General features: G+C 50.1%; 1 protein-coding gene across 1 annotated transcript in view; it reads left to right on the top strand.

Moving 5' to 3' along the window:
- Positions 1 to 5370: 5370 nt before the first annotated feature.
- The window catches only part of NIPA2 (NIPA magnesium transporter 2), a 72131-nt gene continuing 71364 nt past the window's right edge, over positions 5371 to 6137 (top strand). Inside the window, exons 1-2 of the mRNA XM_029589162.1 lie at positions 5371 to 5613; positions 5916 to 6066. The gene's annotated coding sequence lies outside the window, so the exon portion shown is untranslated. The remainder of the gene's footprint in view (positions 5614 to 5915; positions 6067 to 6137) is intronic.

Here is a 6137-nt window from a genome sequence, read left to right as displayed (position 1 = left end):
AACATTGTTACCTGAACTGCGGTATATACAACTGTTAAATAAATAAACACCTCTTTAGCCTCCTCTTGCCCTTCCCTCAGCTTCAGCACGGCCTCTCTCCTGTAGGACTCTACGTGCTTGAGGGCACGGTCAGTGTGTCCCATCGGGATGGTGGACACTTGGGACTTGATCTCCCTGAGCGCGCTGAGATACCCCGCCAGCATTTCGTCGGGAAGAAACGGCAGGACATTGGACAGGATCACCTTCGTCCCAACACAGTCTAGGGGCTCCAAAAGGTGGAAAGTCCCCTTCACCACTAGCCCCTCGACGAGCACCTTATGGGTGGTGGCGAGGCTTGCCAAAAAATCACCACCTTACCATACATCTTGCCACAGGAAATGATGCTCCTGGGGCCCACCAACTTTGCCATCACCAACACGTAGTCCTGTGGGTCCTCCCCTGGCAGAATCGGACACTTGACCCTGTGCCTGTGCCCGATGCCGGCCCTGGGCGGCAGGGACTCAATACCTGTGTCCTCCTCGCTGTCACGTAGGGCTTGGTGGGCGGAGCGGGCCCCGGCACTGGGCCGTCGACCTCCCCGGAACTACACACCTTGTACGTTCTAGTTTTCTGTTTCCTCTTACCCCCTGGTTTTTGGGGTCGGCCCTCTATGATGGGGACTCCGGCCGCTGAGATGGCTTCACTTTCCGTCGGAACAGGTAGGGTAGCGACGGCGGCATCAGTCACTGGCGTGGAATCAACGGGGGCAGGGACAGCAGTTACCAATGGGCAAGAGTTCCTTCCCCCCACCCGGTTGCCCTCCACTGTGCCCTCCGTATCAGTCTTGGCAGAGGGAGTAATCACTGATGCTGAGGCACCTGATACCCCCCTGCAATCCCTCCTCGTGCTTCGCTCACTAGCGGGAAAAAAAGCACTGAGGGATATTTATTTATTTATTTAAGGGTTTTTATATACCGCAGTACGTAAAGAAATACATCACCGCGGTTTACATTTAACAATAACTTAGCAACAGGCTTTACATTGACATTATTAATAGGTATTAAATAAACTAAATTCCATATAACAGTTTTGACGGAAAACAGGCTGAACAGACTGTGGACCATCCAATAAAGTATAACATACAATTAAAATATTGATGTAACTATTAAACCTTAACAAACCAACACAAAAACTAAATAGTATCTAAACCAATACCGGTTCTGAGTGTGGATACAATTTCTATATTGCACCGAAGGCATTTCTGTTATTTAAAGCTACTTAATATCATGATGGGTAAGGGTGGGCAGGTAAGGTGAAGAAGGAGATTGAGGAGGGAATGAGGTTAGGGTGGGAAAAGGAGCAAGGGAGAGAGGGTAGAAAATAGAATGGCATAATAATACTACTCATGTCTCTGTGCGGCACTGGGGGCTTCCGCAAAGGGAGGCCTGCGCCGCTTACTAGAGTAAGCGGCGCAGCGCCTGGCATGGTGTGAATGATGGGACCATGCATGGAGTAGGTGGAAATGATAAACACAAACAATAGATGCCTGATCTTTTTCCAAATGTTTATTAAGCAGAGACGTGTTCAAAAATCGCCCGACTCAGGCCGAGTTTCGCAGTTCAAAAACCGCTGCCTCAGGGGCTTCAACACTCCACAGTTATGAAAAAATCTCAGTAGTGTATTTCTCATCCGATGTACAGTCAATTACTGTCAGCAATGCTTCTGCAAACAGCACTTCACTCCCGGTCTCTGCTGCTACTGAGATTTTTTCATAACTGTGGAGTGTTGAAGCCCCTGAGGCAGCGGTTTTTGAACCGCGTAACTCGGCCTGAGTCGGGCGATTTTTGAACACGTCTCTGCTTAATAAACATTTGGAAAAAGATCAGGCATCTATTGTTTGTGTTTATCCTTACGGCTATCATAGATCGCCTACCTCTTTGTAGGTGGAAATGAGCCTAGAGGCCGGTACCTTGGTCACCAGGTCTGCCATGGTGGACGGTACTGCTGAAAAAAGGTCAGGCGTGTTTGGGCCTTTGGACAAAGCTGGTAATGTGAGAGAGGCAGGGGTGGTTGTCCCTTCCCCGTGCCCTTGCAAAAAAGGGGTCCCGGTGCAGGGGGTATGGGAAGCAAGGGGACCAAGTACGGAGTGGGAGTCCCTGCCCCTGCTATGGTTATGGTGGGCACTGCTGGTGGGATGTGCCCTGTGGTTCGAAGTACCTCAAGTACAGGAGGGAAGTTCGAAGGATCCCTTCCCTCCGCTTTCCTCCTCTGACCTCTCCTTGGCATGTTGCCTGCTAGTGGGGAGATACCAAGGAAGGGGAAAGGAAAAAAAAAAAGTGTCAAGGGAAGAAAAAAAGAAGGAGCACTGGAGAGGGCGTGTGCTAGGGAAAGCCAACGGGGGAGGAGAAAACAAACTATGGCTTAGAAGTCAGCCTGTTGGGAGGGAGGGGAGGGGGTTAGAGCAGTGGTCCCCAACCTTTTTTGCACCAGGGACCAGCTTCAAGCAAGACCATTTTTCCATGGCCCGGCAGGGCAGGGTGGGGGTGGGACAGGGGCGGGGCTTTGGTCATATGAGGCAGGGTTATGGAGGGGGTTGGATTTTAGTGCATACTTATTTAATTACTACGGTCATGCCAGTGCTGAAAGATGCACCCGAAAATGAGAGCTAAGACCTGGGCTAAGCTCAGCGCACAGGATTACATTTAAGTTCAGGACCCTGCCTTCCTTGCTTACCTATTGCCTGCTCCCATTTCTCTGCCTCTTACTTACAGCAGTCCTAACATGGCAGAGATCCGATCTTTTATACCTGAGCTGCAAGGGGCAATGAGCTCTTACTGCATCCTGGGGATGCACACACCCAGGCAAGCTCCCAGTCATTTTCACACTGAACCCCAGGCAGGCTCCCATTCATTTTCACACCACTCCCTCCCCATCCCCCAGGCATGCACACATTCATTCTCACACACATACACAGACCCCCAGGCAGGCACCAATTTATTCTCACACACACACACACACACATACACCACACACAGGCAGCCACCTATTCTCACACATACAAACCCCAGGAAGACACCCATTCATTCTCATACACAGACACACCCTCAGGCAGCACCCATGCATGCATGCATATACACACACACAGACTCCCATTCATACACATGCACACACTAAAGGCAGAGACTCCACTCTCTTTCTTTTGCCAGCAACCTCAGAGCCTCTCTCATTCCTCTGCTGCCACTGTCACTGCTGCCGCGTGGCTATTGGGGAGGTGCTGATTGCTGCTACTGGCACTGAAGCCCATTCTGCTGCCTCCTCTGTGCAGGCTTCGTGGACTTTCAGTTACTCCATGCTGATCTCGTACATTGTGAGATCGACATAGAGAAAGTGCTACTCTTGCACATTCCCAAAGATTACATGTGCCAATCAGTAAAGAAATTTTTTTTTTTTTTTACATTTGCTGTCTGATCTTAGTTTTCTAATCGATTGGTCACAGGCTTTTTTTTTCCACCTTCCCTTTCTTATTTTTTTACCAATTCCTTTTATATTGTCTTTTCTTCTATTGCTTTTCTCTCCTTCTGTCTTCTGCCCCCACACACAGTCAGGTTCTCATTCTCACTCTCACATGCTCTCTTATACAATCATTCACACAGTCTCTCACTGGCACTTGCTGTCCGAGTCTCACACACACAGGCTCTCTCTCACTGGCACTTGCTGTCTCTCTCAAGCACAGGCTCACACATGCTGTCTCTGCAAACATTCAGGTCTTCACTCCCACACAGTCTCTCAACTCACTCCCACACATGCACACATACACACTCTACAGGCCCTCAGCCTCTTCTTTACTGGTCACCACAGGATGGGCTCTACAGCGGTCCTGGTCTTCTCAGGCCACACTGCTCCTCTTCTGCACGCAGCTGATGCTGCTGCTACTCCTCCTCTTCCTTCCTGCCGGTACGGCTCTGGCAATGTTTTTCTTCTGGGCCAGGCAGGCAGGAAGGAGGAGCACCTGCACATTTAGACATGACCTTTTTCTTCGGGCCATGGTGAGGTGAGCTCCACCACGGCCCTGCTGATCTTCTTGCTGTGTGTATCCGGCACACAGAACATCAGTAGTTCACCGCTCAGCCACCAGTGGGATGAGGTCCACCAGCGGCTCGGCGTCCCCTAATGCTGTGCTTCCACCAGCCCTGGGCAGCATCCACCTCACAAAGTGTGCTCTGAGCCGCCGCAGAGCACACTGTCAGTGTTTAGTGCTGTCTGCGGCAGTGCCACGGACCGACAAAAAAACCCCAACGGCCCGGTCCACGGACCAGTGGTTGGGGACCCCTGGGTTAGAGAAGCGAGGACTATGGCACCTGTGTTAAAGAGCACACAAGCTAAACCTACTTCCCTTAGCTGTGCTTGCTTAACCTGCGCAAGCTGTCCTTGGGAGGGAGAGAGGGGAAGTTGAAAGAAACAAAAAGAAAAACCTGAAGACGGCTTACTGCAGCCTAATCAGGGGAGGGGGAGGGGGAGGGCCACTCCCACACATACACACAAGGGTCTGTGAACAATTAGGGGATGCAGGACAGAAACCTGGGCAGGCAGCACAGCTGGAAAGCCACTGGGGGAGGGGGAGGAAATTCAAACCAAAGCAAAAAAGAAAAAGGGTAGACAAACGAGGCAAACCAACGAACTCCCGACCTGTGCAGCTCCTCTCTCCGGGCTGAGCCCCGCCTGCAGCCTGCACCATCCCTCAGAAGGCAAGGAAAAAGATATAAATTGAGACTCTTAGTTTTCTCTGGGTCTGGAAAGGCAGGAAAAAAAGGTACCCGGAGAGAGCTACTGCAGAAGCAGGGAGGGTTGGCTGGGCTGCCCTACAGGAGAGAAGATCAGGAAAGAAGACGTTTCTACTCTGCACAGGGGGGCGGAGTCAAGAAGGGAAAAAGAGGTGTCTCTGGGTAGACTAAGGAGTACAAAAGCGCTCCACCGAGGAGGAATAGTAAAGGAAGCTTAGAGCCCTGGCCGGTCAAAGACTTAAGCAATAACCGGCAGAGCTCGCCCAGGAAGTAAACAAAAGCCACACGTCCACCTCCGGAAGGTTTACCGCTCTGATTGGCTTACTGCTGCAATAATTTAGGGTGTACCTGCTATGGACAGGCTTCATCGCAGCAGCCAATCACTGCAACATCAGAGCACAAATCCCGCCCAACAAGCGCAAAAAAACGCGACTGGCAGGGAAAATAGCCCAATTAAAAGCAACCCGCGAATCGGGAAGAAAAACGCGAATGATTATTAAAAGAAGCCTAATCTCGCGGTAAATAAGTGAGATTGGCAACGCTCAAATGGGAAGTGCACAGTGACGCTTTCCTTGCGCCTGCGGCGCCGTTTCCACTTTCGCAGGTGGGACAGATGTATACGGATTATTAATTATTATTTTTCCTTATTTTAGTACCCAAGCCGAATGGTCTTTGCTGGTTTCTTTATGGCTGTAGAAAGTATTGCTTGTTGGAGTTTTTGCTCCCAGTTCCTCTTCTTTCGCTGCCGCCTCACCTGGTAGTTTTGAGGCCTAACGTTTCAGGCCTGCACTCTGTTTCGAGAAGGGATGTGTTGGGAGCTGTGGTTTCTCTCCCTCCCCCAGGTTTCTAGAGGGTAAGGCAGAGTGGGGTTTTTTTTATTTTGTTCTTGAAATTTTATTATAAAATTATGGCTGCAAGTTCCTAATTTGTGTAATTCTGGCCTGTGGACGATGGGTGTTTAGGGGAAGGAGTTGCGTCCAAACAACCAGGAGAATTTGTGAGCTCCAGGAATGGCTGAGGCTTACTTTATACACTGATGCCTTTCCTTTCGCCTGTTTGTGAGCCATATATGTATATTATATAGGTAATATTTTTATAAAAGTGATTAGAAAAGTCATCCTTCATCTCGCTGACCTTTTGTTTTTTGACCGATAGAGGCCAGCAGAGGACTGTAGAAAGAAAAAGTTAAATCAGCATGGAGTTCCCCGGAAAGCAAAAACCTGCGGATGCAAAAATTATTTATCCTCCTGGTGTCAAAGAGATTACAGACAAAATCACTAACGATGAGGTGGTGAAACGCCTTAAGGTAGGTGCCTGGTGGGACAAGGCGTTCAGGGAGGGGCTGTGGCCGCAAGCCCCCGTCGGGTCTCGCTGCAT

Source organism: Rhinatrema bivittatum, chromosome 1, assembly GCF_901001135.1.
Source record: "Rhinatrema bivittatum chromosome 1, aRhiBiv1.1, whole genome shotgun sequence".
Classification (NCBI taxonomy): domain Eukaryota; kingdom Metazoa; phylum Chordata; class Amphibia; order Gymnophiona; family Rhinatrematidae; genus Rhinatrema; species Rhinatrema bivittatum.
Note: the sequence above shows the minus strand (reverse complement) of the source record. Positions and strands in the feature narration are given on the sequence as shown.